The sequence below is a fragment of the Triticum urartu genome, chromosome 1A (assembly GCF_056163025.1).
Source record: "Triticum urartu cultivar PI428250 chromosome 1A, HENAU_Tu73, whole genome shotgun sequence".
Taxonomy (NCBI): Eukaryota; Viridiplantae; Streptophyta; class Magnoliopsida; order Poales; family Poaceae; genus Triticum; species Triticum urartu.
In genome coordinates this window covers 571,099,789-571,116,063 of record NC_141873.1, presented here as the reverse complement: position 1 = coordinate 571,116,063, position 16,275 = coordinate 571,099,789, and positions in this window count along the sequence as shown.

The window sequence follows — 16,275 nt, the reverse complement described above, 5'->3', positions numbered from 1 at the left end:
TTATTGACCGGAGACGTGTCTCGGTCATGTCTACATTGTTCTCGAACCCGTAGGGTCCGCACGCTTAAGGTTTCGATGACAGTTATATTATGAGTTTATGCATTTTGATGTACCGAAGGTTGTTCGGAGTCCCGGATATGATCACGGACATGACGAGGAGTCTCGAAATGGTCGAGACATAAAGATTGATATATTGGAAGCCTATGTTTGGATATCACGTTAAATAGGGCACCATCAAAATCCGTTGAGACGACGCCTTATGAACTGTGGTTTAGCAAGAAACCAAAGTTGTCGTTTCTGAAAGTTTGGGGCTGCGATGCTTATGTGAAAAAGCTTCAACCTGATAAGCTCGAACCCAAATCGGAGAAATGTGTCTTCATAGGATATCCAAAGGAAACTATTGGATACACCTTCTATCACAGATCTGAAGGCAAGACTTTTGTTGCTAAATTCAGAAACTTTCTAGAGAAGGAGTTTCTCTCGAAAGAAGTGAGTGGGAGGAAAGTAGAACTTGACGAGGTAACTGTACCTGCTCCCTTATTGGAAAGTAGTACATCACAGAAACCAGTTTCTGTAACACCTACACCAATTAGTGAGGAAGCTAATGATGATGATCATGAAACTTCAGAACAAGATACTACTGAACCTCGTAGATCAACCAGAGTAAGATCCGCACCAGAGTGGTACGGTAATCCTGTTCTGGAAGTCATGCTACTAGATCATGATGAACCTACGAACTATGAAGAAGCGATGGTTAACCCAGATTCCGCAAAATGGCTTGAAGCCATGAAATCTGAGATGGGATCCATGTATGAGAATAAAGTAGGGACTTTGGTTGACTTGCCCAATGATCGGCAAGCAATTGAGAATAAATGGATCTTCAAGAAGAAGACTGACGCTGACGGTAATGTTACTGTCTACAAAGCTCGACTTGTCGCAAAAGGTTTTCGACAAGTTCAAGGGATTGACTACGATGAGACCTTCTCACCCGTAGTGATGCTTAAATCTGTCTGAATCATGTTAGCAATTGCCGCATTTTATGATTATGAAATTTGGCAGATGGATGTCAAAACCTCATTCCTGAATGGATTTCTGGAAGAAGAGTTGTATATGATGCAGCCGGAAGGTTTGTCGATCCAAAGGGAGCTAACAAAGTATGCAAGCTCCAGCGATCCATTTATGGACTGGTGCAAGCTTCTCGGAGTTGGAATAAATGCTTTGATAGTGTGATCAAAGCATTTGGTTTTGTACAGACTTTTGGAGAAGCCTGTATTTACAAGAAAGTGAGTGGGAGCTCTGTAGCATTTCTGATATTATATGTAGATGACATATTACTAATTGGAAATGATATAGAATTTCTGAATAGCATAAAGGGATACTTGAATAAGAGTTTTTCAATGAAAGACCTCGGTGAAGCTACTTACATATTGGGCATTAAGATCTATAGAGATAGATCAAGACGCTTAATTGGACTTTCACAAAGCACATACCTTGACAAAATTTTGAAGAAGTTCAAAATGGATCAAGCAAAGAAAGGATTCTTGCCTGTGTTACAAGGTGTGAAATTGAGTAAGACTCAATGCCCGACCAATGCAGAAGATAGAGAGAAAATGAAAGATGTTCCCTATGCTTCAGCCATAGGCTCTATCATGTATGCAATGCTGTGTACCAGACTTGATGTGTGTCTTGCTATAAGTCTAGCAGGGAGGTACCAAAGTAATCCAGGAGTGGATCACTGGACAGTGGTCAAGAACATCCTGAAATACCTGAAAAGGACTAAGGATATGTTTCTCATATATGGAGGTGACAAAGAGCTCATAGTAAATGGTTACGTTGATGCAAGCTTTGACACTGATCCGGACGATTCTAAATCGCAAACCAGATACATGTTTACATTAAACGGTGGAGCTGACAGTTGGTGCAGTTCTAAACAAAGCGTTGTGGAGGGATCTACATGTGAAGCGGAGTACATAGCTGCTTCGGAAGCAGCAAACGAAGGAGTCTGGATGAAGGAGTTCATATCCGATCTAGGTGTCATACCTACTGCATCGGGTCCAATGAAAATCTTTTGTGACAATACTGGTGAAATTGCCCTGGCAAAGGAATCCAGATTTCACAAGAGAACCAAGCACATCAAGAGACGCTTCAATTTCGTCCGGGATCTAGTCCAGGTGGGAGACATAGAGATTTGCAAGATACATACGGATCTGAATGTTGCAGACCCGTTGACTAAGCCTCTTCCACGAGCAAAACATGATCAGCACCAAAGCTCCATGGGTGTTAGAATCATTACTGTGTAATCTAGATTATTGACTCTAGTGCAAGTGGGAGACTGAAGGAAATATGCCCTAGAGGCAATAATAATGTTATTATTTTATTTCCTTATATCATGATAAATGTTTATTATTCATGCTAGAATTGTATTATCCGGAAACATAATACTTGTGTGAATACATAGACAAACCAAACGTCACTAGTATGCCTCTACTCGAATAGCTCATTAATCAAAGATGGTTATGTTTCCTAACCATAGACATGTGTTGTCATTTGATTAATGGGATCACATCATTAGGAGAATGATGTGATTGACATGACCCATTCCATTAGCTTAGCACCCGATCGTTTAGTATGTTGCTATTGCTTTCTTCATGACTTATACATGTTCCTATAACTATGAGATTATGCAACTCCCGTTTGCCGGAGGAACACTTTGTGTGCTACCAAACGTCACAACGTAACTGGGTGATTATAAAAGTGCTCTACAGGTGTCTCCAAAGGTACATGTTGGGTTGGCGTATTTCGAGATTAGGATTTGTCACTCCGATTGTCGGAGAGGTATCTCTGGGCCCTCTCGGTAATGCACAACACCTAAGCCTTGCAAGCAATGCAACTAATGAGTTAGTTGCGAGATGATGTATTACGGAACAAGTAAAGAGACTTGCCGGTAACGAGATTGAACTAGGTATTGAGATACCGACGATCGAATCTCGGGCAAGTAACATACCGATGAAAAAGGGAACAACGTATGTTGTTATGCGGTCTGACCGATAAAAGATCTTCATAGAATATGTGGGAGCCAATATGAGCATCCAGGTTCCGCTATTGGTTATTAACCAGAGACGTGTCTCGCTCATGTCTACATTGTTCTCGGACCCATAGGGTTCGCATGCTTAAGGTTTCGATGACAGTTATATTATGAGTTTATGAGTTTTGATGTACCGAAGTTAGTTCGGAGTCCCGGATGTGATCACGAACATAATGAGGAGTCTCGAAATGGTCGAGACATAAATATTGATATATTGGACGGCTATATTCGGACACCGGAAGTGTTCCGGGTGATTTCGGAGAAAACCGGAGTGCCGGAGGGTTACCGGACCCCCCCCCCCCCCGGGAGATGTAATGGGCCATTTGGGCCTTAGTGGAGAAAGAGAAGGGCAGCCAGGGTGGGCCACGCGCCTCCTCCCCCTGGTCCGAATTGGACTAGGAGAGGGGGGCGGCGCCCCCCTTTCCTTCTCCTTCCCCACTTCCTTCCCCCTCCTAGTAGGAGTCCTACTCCTACTAGGAGGAGGACTCCTCCTTAGCACACCTATAGCGCCGGCCGGCCTCCTCCCATTGCTCCTTTATATACGGGGGCAGGGGGCACCCCTAGACACACAAGTTGATCCACGTGATCGTTTTCTTAGCCGTCTGCGGTGCCCCCTTCCACCATAATCCTCGATAATATTGTAGCGGTGCTTAGGCGAAGCCCTGCGACGGTAGAACATCAAGATCGTCACCACGCCATCGTGCTGACGGAACTCTTCCCCGACACTTTGCTGGATCGGAGTCCGGGGATCGTCATCGAGCTGAACGTGTGCTAAAACTCGGAGGCGCCGTAGTTTCGGTGCTTGATCGGTCAGGCCGTGATAACGTACGACTACATCAACCGCGTTGTGCTAACGTTTCTGCTGTTGGTCTACAAGGGTACGTAGATCACACTCCCCCCTCTCGTTGCTATGCATCACCATGATCTTGCGTGTGCATAGGAATTTTTTTGAAATTACTACGTTCCCCAAAAGTGGCATCCGAGCCTAGGTTTTATGTGCTGATGTTATATGCACGAGTAGAACACAAGTGAGTTGTGGGCGATATAAGTCATACTGCTTACCAGCATGTCATACTTTGGTTCGGTGGTATTGTTGGACGAAGCGGCCCGGACCGACATTACGCGTACGCTTACGCGAGACCGGTTCTCCCGACGTGCTTTGCACAAAGGTGGCTAGCGGGTGTCAGTTTCTCCAACTTTAGTTGAACCGAGTGTGGCTATGCCCGGTCCTTGCGAAGGTTAAAACAACACCAACTTGACAAACTATCGTTGTGGTTTTGATGCATAGGTAAGATTGGTTCTTGCTTAAGCCCGTAGCAGCCACGTAAAACTTGCAACAACAAAATAGAGGACGTCTAACTTGTTTTTGCAGGGCATGTTGTGATGTGATATGGTCAAGACATGATGCTAAATTTTATTGTATGAGATGATCATGTTTTGTAACCAAGTTATCGGCAACTGGCAGGAGCCATATGGTTGTCGCTTTATTGTATGCAATGCAATTGCGCTATAATGCTTTACTTTATCACTAAGCGGTAGCGATAGTCGTGGAAGCATAAGATTGGCGAGACAACAACGATGCTACGATGGTGATCAAGGTGTCGCGCCGGTGATGATGGTGATCACGACGGTGCTTCGGAGATGGAGATCACAAGCACAAGATGATGATGACCATATCATATCACTTATATTGATTGCCTGTGATGTTTATCTTTTATGCATCTTATCTTGCTTTGATTGACGGTAGCATTTTAAGATGATCTCTCACTAATTATCAAGAAGTGTTCTCCCTAAGTATGCACCGTTGCGAAAGTTCTTCGTGCTGAGACACCACGTGATGATCGGGTGTGATAGGCTCTACGTTCAAATACAACGGGTGCAAAACAATTGCACACGCGGAATACCCAGGTTATACTTGACGAGCCAAGCATATACAGATATGGCCTCGGAACACGGAGACCGAAAGGTCGAGCGTAAATCATATAGTAGATATGATCAACATAGTGATGTTAACCAATGAAACTACTCCATCTCACGTGATGATCGGACATGGTTTAGTTGATTCGGATCACGTAATCACTTAGAAGATTAGAGGGATGTCTTTCTAAATGGGAGTTCTTAAGTAATATGATTAATTGAACTTAAATTTATCATGAACTTAGTACCTGATAGTATCTTGCTTGTTTATGTTTGATTGTAGATAGATGGCCCGTGTTGTTGTTCCGTTGAATTTTAATGCGTTCCTTGAGAAAGCAAAGTTGAAAGATGATGGTAGCAATTACATGGACTGGGTCCGTAACTTGAGGATTATCCTCATTGCTGCATAGAAGAATTACGTCCTGGAAGCACCGCTGGGTGTCAGGCCTGCTGCTGGAGCAACACCAGATGTTATGAACGTCTGGCAGAGCAAAGTTGATGACTACTCGATAGTTCAGTGTGCCGTGCTTTATGGCTTAGAATCGGGACTTCAACGACGTTTTGAACGTCATGGAGCATATGAGATGTTCCAGGAGTTGAAGTTAATATTTCAAGCAAATGCCCGGATTGAGAGATATGAAGTCTCCAATAAGTTCTATAGCTGCAAGATGGAGGAGAATAGTTCTGTCAGTGAGCATATACTCAAAATGTCTGGGTATAATAATCACTTGATTCAATTGGGAGTTAATCTTCCAAATGATTGCGTCATTGACAGAATTCTCCAATCACTGCCACCAAGCTACAAGAGCTTCGTGATGAACTATAATATGCAAGGGATGAATAAGACTATTCCCGAGCTCTTCGCAATGCTAAAAGCTGGGGAGGTAGAAATCAAGAAGGAGCATCAACTGTTGATGGTCAATAAGACCACTAGTTTCAAGAAAAAGGGCAAAGGACAGAAGAAGGGGAACTTCAAAAAGAACAGCAAGCAAGTTGCTACTCAAGAGAAGAAACCCAAACCTGGACCTAAGCCTGAAATTGAGTGCTTCTACTGCAAGCAGACTGGTCACTGGAAGCGGAACTTCCCCAAGTATTTGGCGGATAAGAAGGATGGCAAGGTGAACAAAGGTATATGTGATATACATGTTATTGATGTGTACCTTACTAATGCTTGCAGTAGCACCTGGGTATTTGATACTGGTTATGTTGCTAACATTTGCAACTCGAAACAGGGACTACGGATTAAGCGAAGATTGGCTAAGGACGAGGTGACGATGCGCGTGGGAAATGGTTCCAAAGTCGATGTGATCGCGGTCGGCACGCTACCTCTACATCTACCTTCGGGATTAGTATTAGGCCTAAATAATTGTTATTTGGTGCCAGCGTTAAGCATGAACATTATATCTGGATCTTGTTTGATGCGAGACGTTTATTCATTTAAATCAGAGAATAATGGTTGTTCTATTTATATGAGTAATATCTTTTATGGTCATGCACCCTTAAAGAGTGGTCTATTCTTATTAAATCTCGATAGTAGTGACACACATATTCATAATGTTGAAGCCAAAAGATGCAGAGTTGATAATGATAGTGCAACTTATTTGTGGCACTGCCGTTTAGGTCATATCGGTGTAAAGCGCATGAAGAAACTCCATACTGATGGACTTTTGGAACCACTTGATTATGAATCACTTGGTACTTGCGAACCGTGCCTTATGGGTAAGATGACAAAAACACCGTTCTCCGGTACTATGGAGAGAGCAACAAATTTGTTGGAAATCATACATACAGATGTATGTGGTCCGATGAATGTTGAGGCTCGTGGCGGATATCGTTATTTTCTCACCTTCACAGATGACTTAAGCAGATATGGGTATATCTACTTAATGAAACATAAGTCTGAAACGTTTGAAAAGTTCAAAGAATTTCAGAGTGAAGTTGAAAATCATCGTAACAAGAAAATAAAATTCCTACGATCTGATCGTGGAGGAGAATATTTGAGTTACGAGTTTGGTGTACATTTGAAACAATGCGGAATAGTTTCGCAACTCACGCCACCCGGAACACCACAGCGTAATGGTGTGTCCGAACATCGTAATCGTACTTTACTAGATATGGTGCGATCTATGATGTCTCTTACTGATTTACCGCTATCATTTTGGGGATATGCTCTAGAGACGGCCGCATTCATGTTAAATAGGGCACCATCAAAATCCGTTGAGACGACGCCTTATGAACTATGGTTTAGCAAGAAACCAAAGTTGTCGTTTCTGAAAGTTTGCGGCTGCAATGCTTATGTGAAAAAGCTTCAACCTAATAAGCTCGAACCCAAATCAGAGAAATGTGTCTTCATAGGATATCCAAAGGAAACTATTGGATACACCTTCTATCACAGATCCGAAGGCAAGACTTTTGTTGCTAAATTCAGAAACTTTCTAGAGAAGGAGTTTCTCTCGAAAGAAGTGAGTGGGAGGAAAGTAGAACTTGACGAGGTAACTGTACCTGCTCCCTTATTGGAAACTAGTACATCACAGAAACCAGTTTCTGTAACACCTACACCAATTAGTGAGGAAGCTAATGATGATGATCATGAAACTTCAGAACAAGATACTACTGAACCTCGTAGATCAACCAGAGTAAGATCCGCACCAGAGTGGTACGGTAATCCTGTTCTGGAAGTCATGCTACTAGATCATGATGAACCTACGAACTATGAAGAAGCGATGGTGAACCCAGATTCCGCAAAATGGCTTGAAGCCATGAAATCTGAGATGGGATCCATGTATGAGAACAAAGTAGGGACTTTGGTTGACTTGCCCAATGATCGGCAAGCAATTGAGAATAAATGGATCTTCAAGAAGAAGACTGACGCTGACGGTAATGTTACTGTCTACAAAGCTCGACTTGTCGCAAAAGGTTTTCGACAAGTTCAAGGGATTGACTACGATGAGACCTTCTCACCCGTAGTGATGCTTAAATCTGTCTGAATCATGTTAGCAATTGCCGCATTTTATGATTATGAAATTTGGCAGATGGATGTCAAAACCTCATTCCTGAATGGATTTCTGGAAGAAGAGTTGTATATGATGCAGCCGGAAGGTTTGTCGATCCAAAGGGAGCTAACAAAGTATGCAAGCTCCAGCGATCCATTTATGGACTGGTGCAAGCTTCTCGGAGTTGGAATAAATGCTTTGATAGTGTGATCAAAGCATTTGGTTTTGTACAGACTTTTGGAGAAGCCTGTATTTACAAGAAAGTGAGTGGGAGCTCTGTAGCATTTCTAATATTATATGTAGATGACATATTACTAATTGGAAATGATATAGAATTTCTGAATAGCATAAAGGGATACTTGAATAAGAGTTTTTCAATGAAAGACCTCGGTGAAGCTACTTACATATTGGGCATTAAGATCTATAGAGATAGATCAAGACGCTTAATTGGACTTTCACAAAGCACATACCTTGACAAAATTTTGAAGAAGTTCAAAATGGATCAAGCAAAGAAAGGATTCTTGCCTGTGTTACAAGGTGTGAAATTGAGTAAGACTCAATGCCCGACCAATGCAGAAGATAGAGAGAAAATGAAAGATGTTCCCTATGCTTCAGCCATAGGCTCTATCATGTATGCAATGCTGTGTACCAGACTTGATGTGTGTCTTGCTATAAGTCTAGCAGGGAGGTACCAAAGTAATCCAGGAGTGGATCACTGGACAGTGGTCAAGAACATCCTGAAATACCTGAAAAGGACTAAGGATATGTTTCTCATATATGGAGGTGACAAAGAGCTCATAGTAAATGGTTACGTTGATGCAAGCTTTGACACTGATCCGGACGATTCTAAATCGCAAACCAGATACGTGTTTACATTAAATGGTGGAGTTGTCAGTTGGTGTAGTTCTAAACAAAGCGTTGTGGAGGGATCTACATGTGAAGCGGAGTACATAGTTGCTTCGGAAGCAGCAAACGAAGGAGTCTGGATGAAGGAGTTCATATCCGATCTAGGTGTCATACCTAGTGCATCGGGTCCAATGAAAATCTTTTGTGACAATACTGGTGAAATTGCCCTGGCAAAGGAATCCAGATTTCACAAGAGAACCAAGCACATCAAGAGACGCTTCAATTTCGTCCGGGATCTAGTCCAGGTGGGAGACATAGAGATTTGCAAGATACATACGGATCTGAATGTTGCAGACCCGTTGACTAAGCCTCTTCCACGAGCAAAACATGATCAACACCAAAGCTCCATGGGTGTTAGAATCATTACTGTGTAATCTAGATTATTGACTCTAGTGCAAGTGGGAGACTGAAGGAAATATGCCCTAGAGGCAATAATAATGTTATTATTTTATTTCCTTATATCATGATAAATGTTTATTATTCATGCTAGAATTGTATTATCCTGAAACATAATACCTGTGTGAATACATAGACAAACCAAACGTCACTAGTATGCCTCTACTCGAATAGCTCATTAATCAAAGATGGTTATGTTTCCTAACCATAGACATGTGTTGTCATTTGATTAACGGGATCACATCATTAGGAGAATGCTGTGATTGACATGACCCATTCCATTAGCTTAGCACCCGATCGTTTAGTATGTTGCTATTGCTTTCTTCATGACTTATACATGTTCCTATAACTATGAGATTATGCAACTCCCGTTTGCCGGAGGAACACTTTGTGTGCTACCAAACGTCACAACGTAACTGGGTGATTATAGAAGTGCTCTACAGGTGTCTCCAAAGGTACATGTTTGGTTGGCGTATTTCGAGATTAGGATTTGTCACTCCGATTGTCGGAGAGGTATCTCTGGGCCCTCTCGGTAATGCACAGCACCTAAGCCTTGCAAGCAATCCAACTAATGAGTTAGTTGCGAGATGATGTATTACGGAACGAGTAAAGAGACTTGCCGGCAATGAGATTGAACTAGGTATTGAGATACCGACGATCGAATCTCGGGCAAGTAACATACCGATGACAAAGGGAACAACGTATGTTGTTATGCGGTCTGACCGATAAAAGATCTTCATAGAATATGTGGGAGCCAATATGAGCATCCAGGTTCCGCTATTGGTTATTGACCGGAGACGTGTCTCGGTCATGTCTACATTGTTCTCGAACCCGTAGGGTCCGCACGCTTAAGGTTTCGATGACAGTTATATTATGAGTTTATGAGTTTTGACGTACCGAAGTTAGTTCGGAGTCCCGGATGTGATCATGAACATAACGAGGAGTCTCGAAATGGTCGATACATAAGGATTGATATATTGGACGGCTATATTCGGACACCGGAAGTGTTCCGGGTGATTTCGGAGAAAACCGGAGTGCCGGAGGGCTACCGGACCCCCCCCCCCGGAGATGTAATGGGCCATTTGGGCCTTAGTGGAGAAAGAGAAGGGCAGCCAGGGTGGGCCGCGCGCCTCCTCCCCCCTGGTCCGAATTGGACTAGGAGAGGGGGGCGGCGCCCCCCTTTCCTTCCCCCTCCTAGTAGGAGTCCTACTCCTACTAGGAGGAGGACTCCTCCTTGGCGCGCCTATAGGGCCGGCCGGCCTCCTCCCATTGCTCCTTTATATATGGGGGCAGGGGGCACCCCTAGACACACAAGTTGATCCACGGGATCGTTTTCTTAGCCGTGTGCGGTGCCCCCTTCCACCATAATCCTCGATAATATTGTAGCGGTGCTTAGGCAAAGCCCTGCAACGGTAGAACATCAAGATCGTCACCACGTCATCGTGCTGACGGAACTCTTCCCCGACACTTTGCTGAATCGGAGTCCGGGGATCGTCATCGAGCTGAACGTGTGCTAAAACTCGGAGGCGTCATAGTTTCGGTGCTTGATCGGTCGGGCCGTGATAACGTACGACTACATCAACCGCGTCGTGCTAACGCTTCCGCTGTCGGTCTACAAGGGTACGTAGATCACACTCCCCCTCTCCTTGCTATGCATCACCATGATCTTGCGTGTGCATAGGAATTTTTTTGAAATTACTACATTCCCCAACACAAGTAACATACCGATGACAAAGGGAAAAACGTACGTTATTATGCGGTTTGGCCGATAAAGATCTTCGTAGAATATGTAGGAGCCAATATGAGCATCCAGGTTCCGCTATTGGTTATTGACCAGAGATGTGTCTTGGTCATGTCTACATAGTTCTCGAACACGTAGGGTCCGCACGCTTAATGTTCGATGACAATTTGTATTATGAGTTATGTGATTTGATGAACCGAAGTTTGTTTGGAGTCCCAGATGAGATCACGGACATGACGGGGAGTCCCAAAATGGTCGAGACATAAAGATTGATATATTGGAAGGTTATGTTTGGACACCAGAATGGTTTCGGAAAGGTTCGGGCATTTTCTGGAGTACCGGGGGTTACCAGAACCTCCCCCCCCCCCCCCGAGGGGGAGTTAATGGGCCTTCATGGGCCCTAGTGGAGAGAGGAGTCGGCGGCCAGGTAGTGGCGTGCGCGCCCCCAAGCCCAAACCGAATTGGACTAGGATTGGGGGTGGCCCCCCTTTCCTTCTCTCCTCCTCCTCCTTCCCTCCTTCTCCTAGTGGGAATAGGAAAGGGGGGACCGCATCCTACTTGGACCGGGAGTCCAAGTAGGACTTCCTCCCATGGCGCTCACCCCCTTGGGCCGGCCACCTCTCCTCCTCCCTTTATATACATGGGAGGGGGGCACCCCAAAGGCACATCAAGTCTTCTCTTAGCCATGTGTGGTGCCCCCTCCACAGTTACACATCTCGGTCATATCGTCGTAGTGCTTAGGCAAAGCCCTCCGCCGGTAACTTCATCATCACCGTTGCCACGTCATTGTGTTGATGGAACTCTCCCTCGTCCTACTGGATCAAGATATCGAGGGACGTCATCGAGCTGAATGTGTGCTGAACGCGGAGGTGCCGTACGTTCGGTGCTTGGATCGGTTCGATCACAAAGATGTTCAACTACATCAACCGCGTTACTGAACGCTTCGCTTTTGGTCTACGAGGGTACCTGGACACACTCTCCCCACTCGTTTCTATGCTTCTCCTAGATAGATCTTGCGTGATCGTAGGAAAAATTTTGAAATACTATGTTCCCCAACATTAATTTACCTGCTAAACGTTTTTAAATGATATTTAAGGTGCAAACCTTAATCAATAGAGCATGATCCATCTTTCTTTTATAGTGGCGGCGATCTAGATTGCAAATGAACACCTCAACAAAACCAGATTGGAGATGAAAGAAATCATCGATGACCATGCATGCACGCCCGGCAAAACCTTGCAGGGAAGAAAAGCAAATTTCTCATCTTATGCAGAGAGAGAGAGACCTTAGGATTTACCACATTCAAATGCATTATGGTTGAGTGAGCACTGAGACCACCACCGGCGAGAGTAGGAAGAAGCATGAGTGGCAACACAGATGTGATGTCATGTTCAAATAAAGGATGTGGACCTATTGGGGTCTTGAGCCATGGTTATTCAGTTAGTGGCGTGTGATATATATTTTTTCTTCCGTTTCAACACAGCGCTTTTGCTAGTGAAACCCTATTAGCTCTATAAGACCTTAATGAAAATATGTTTGTGTGTGTTGACGCATCCAAAAGAAAAGAATAAAATTTGTACTTTTCTAGTAAATGATTTGACTTTATTTATTTATTGACCAAAGTACCAGAGATTGAACAAACTGAAATAAAAGTTAAATCAAGCCTCTTCAACCACTAGTAGAAAACAGGGCTTTGGTCCAGGCCGGGTCAGCCCATTAGTCCCGGTTCAGTCCAGAACCAGGACCAATGGGGGCATTGGTCCCGGTTCGTGAGCCCAGGGGGCCGGCCGGGCCACGTGGGCCATTGGTCCCGGTTCATCTGGACCTTTTGGTCCCGGTTGGTGGGATGAACCGGGACCAATGGGCCTCGCTCCTGGCCCACAACCATTGGTCCCGGTTCGTGCCTCAAACCGGGACTAAAGATTAGACCTTTAGTCCCGGTTTGAGGCACGAACCGGGACTAATGGGGTTGAGACCTTTAGTCCCGGTTCGTGCCACGAACCGGTACTAAAGGTCCCATTTTCAAACTCTACACCCCCCCCCCCCCGTGGATCGCCTTTTCAGTTTAAAAAAAAATAAAAGAAAATGATGGAAATGTCAAAAAAAATAAAAGAAAATGAGTTTCCCATGTGATATGTGGTCTAGTTGTTGGGAAAATTTGCAAATGTGAATTTTGACTTTATTTGCAAAATCTCTCTAAAATTTGTAAAAATGGGCATAACTTTTGCATACTAACTCAGATGAAAAAGTTTTTTATATGAAAAATCATCTACTCGAAAAGTTACATCCAAATTTAACACGGGGAACCCTGTTAAACATTTTCAAAATCCTCAAAAACCTAATAGAAAAAAGTTACGGGGCTTTTAAGATCTAGAGTGAAAAAATCGAAAAAAATTCAAACAGTGGGCAAACTATGGTCAAACAATGGTCAAACTAATTATTCTAGAATATTAGTGTTACCAAATAATTATTTCTGTTATTTCAATTTTGGTCAAATCTGGTCAAACTGTGGTCAAACAATGGTCAAACTAATTATTCAAGAAATATTAGTGTTACTAAATAATTATTGTTTTTTAAAACAATAGTTTCAAAATAAAACTATGAAATGTGTCACTTCATGCTCAAGCAAAATTTCTGAAGGTTAATAGGATCGACATCTTAGTATTGTCAGGAAAACAACAAGTGCAGACTTGGAGCGAGGGAGAATAGAACCCGGAAGTTAAGCGTGCTCAGGCTGGGGGAGTGGGAGGATGGGTGACCGTTCGGGAAGTTAGATGATTTGGAATGATGAGGGGTGATTAGAGGATAAATTGAGAAGTGATGAGGGGTGGTGATTACAGACTAGAGGCTAAAATAATTCAGAAATTTGAAAATAAAAAAAATTCAAAAAAATTGAAAAAAAAATCGTAAAATTTCCTTTAGTCCCGGTTTGTGTTACCAACCGAGACTAAAGGTGGAGCTCCACGTGGCCGCGCCCTTTAGTCCCGGTTCTGGATTGAACCGGGACTAAAGGGATAGGCATTAGTACCAACCCTTTAGTCTCGGTTCCAGAACCAGGACTAAAAGCCCTTATGAACCGGGAGAACAGGCCCTTTTTCTACCAGTGAACGTCATTAATCTCTGAGATTTTTTAAGAGCATCATGAATCGCCCACCATTTGCTGCTCCACCCGCAGAGCTTCTTGCCTCATTTATGGGGGCTGGCGCCTGTCCAGTGCCGGAAGGTCAAGGAAATTGATTGCCATTGTAGTAAGTGTGTGGCTCGGCTCATAAGGGCTATGCGGACTTGACGTATCTCATCCTCGCCTTCCTCCAATATCTCACTAGCAATCCCTCGTGAGCCCAGTTATCAGACATTGCAAGCTTAGCATCTATTTTTTGTATAGGTGGGAACCTTTTTTTGTGAATACTAATATGTGGGAACCTACAGTATGGGTGAACGCACCGTGGCCCGGAAGACACCCCCCGCTAGACAAGGTAACAACTAATTCATCATCAACCTGTTGGTGAAGACCGGGAACACAAAAATTCGAAGTAGGAGAACCTCTAACCAAAACTCATGTGACACTATTGCCGCCATGGCCATGACTGTCAAAAGCAGCAGACGATGATCCGCAAGATCAGAGACCATTGATCTGCGAGACTCAAGATACTTTAGGTTCTCCGGAGCCGTGGGAATTATTTCTTTGTACGATGCCGTCTTCACAATTATGATGTCAGCACCAAGGAAATACGAACATAGCATAGTATAAAAAATTGAAACTGCTCTCCAACATTAATCTATGGTTTCCCTTGTCTCTGGTAGCAGTTCCCCTATTCTCGTGATGCCTGGAAGGATGCCTGAGACTAGGGGAACTGGCGGACAAAGGCGAGCTCTTCTCCTTTGGCAGCAATAGAATTTGTACAGTTAGAGAACATAAACTTCTCCTTTGGTGGCATCGAGATCTATCCCCGGCCCTCCATCTCCCGGTCTCGAGTGAAACCCAAAATCTCTCGGATTGGGTGGCGACAATGTTGTGGCATTGTTTAGAATCTTGAAGGAGCCTCCTGGGATGGTGGAGTGGTGCTTGAGGCTTGGTGTGGGTGGCGGTCTGCCGGTGATGCATCCGTGGTTTTCCTGCTCGGGAACTTGCGGCGGGCTTCATGGTTCTTGTCAAAGGTGGTGACGATGTATGGGTTGTGGTCTCCATGCTTGTCAACCCCTCCTGGTCTCCTGGCAATAGGTCGGTCATGTCCATGCACGCTCTTGGGTGAGTTTTTTCCCCCACTAACTGCGTGGTGTCCTAGGATCCAGGACGAGAGGGCCGAGGGGCATCTTTGGAGGAAGAGACAGATGGCGGGCCTTCCTCGGCGGTGGGTTGCTCCGTTGTTATGGTCGCATCAATAGCATGATGTGGAGTTGCCATAGGACTCAATGGTCTAGCTTGTTTATTTTTTGCGGCAAAATGGTCTAGCTTGTTATGGGTCCATTGAGAGCCTGTTAGTAAGCTGTTCATTAGCATCTTGTATCATTGTCACTTTCTTTTTTCCTCTTCTTTTTCTGTTGTTTCCATGGATGTAAAGCGAGATGAAAGCCTTTTTCGGTAACTCTATCACTATGCATGATGAATTTACTTCTGCCTACTTTATTTATTAAGAACGGGGCAGTAGCCCAATGGCGGGGATCACGGTGGTGCACTAGGTGACCAGAGTTCGACTCCTGCATGGAGCGAATATATTAGAGTACGTAATGGGCCTGGCCCATTAGTCTTAGGGTTAATTAGAGATAAGGATCGCTTGCTTGGGAGTCGGAGATGTATCAATCTAATCAAGTAAGAATTAAGAAGGAAATCCCTTCCCTCTTGTCCGGCCGTGGGCAAAAAGGCTTCATGGTGACGGTGACGGTGACGGTGTATGGGGTGTGGTATCCATTCTTGTCATCCCCTCCTGGCAATAGGTCGGTCATGTCCATGCATGCTCTTGGGTGACGGCATGGTAGGGGCGGAGCCAGTGTTAAGCCGTTGGGTGCAAGTGAACCCAACCACTTTTTTGCCCCCACGTATATATACATGGTATTGATTAGCTATGAACCCACTAAAAAGATCACTTTTGAACCCATTAAATCACAAATGCATAAGGGCATGTGCATTAGTTTAGACAGCTGCTGTCTGTAGGTTTCCTGCATGTCAGTTTATAGACGATAGCTACAGACACCCTGTACAGTAGGTTGTCTATTTGGCTATCTGCAACACAACACGG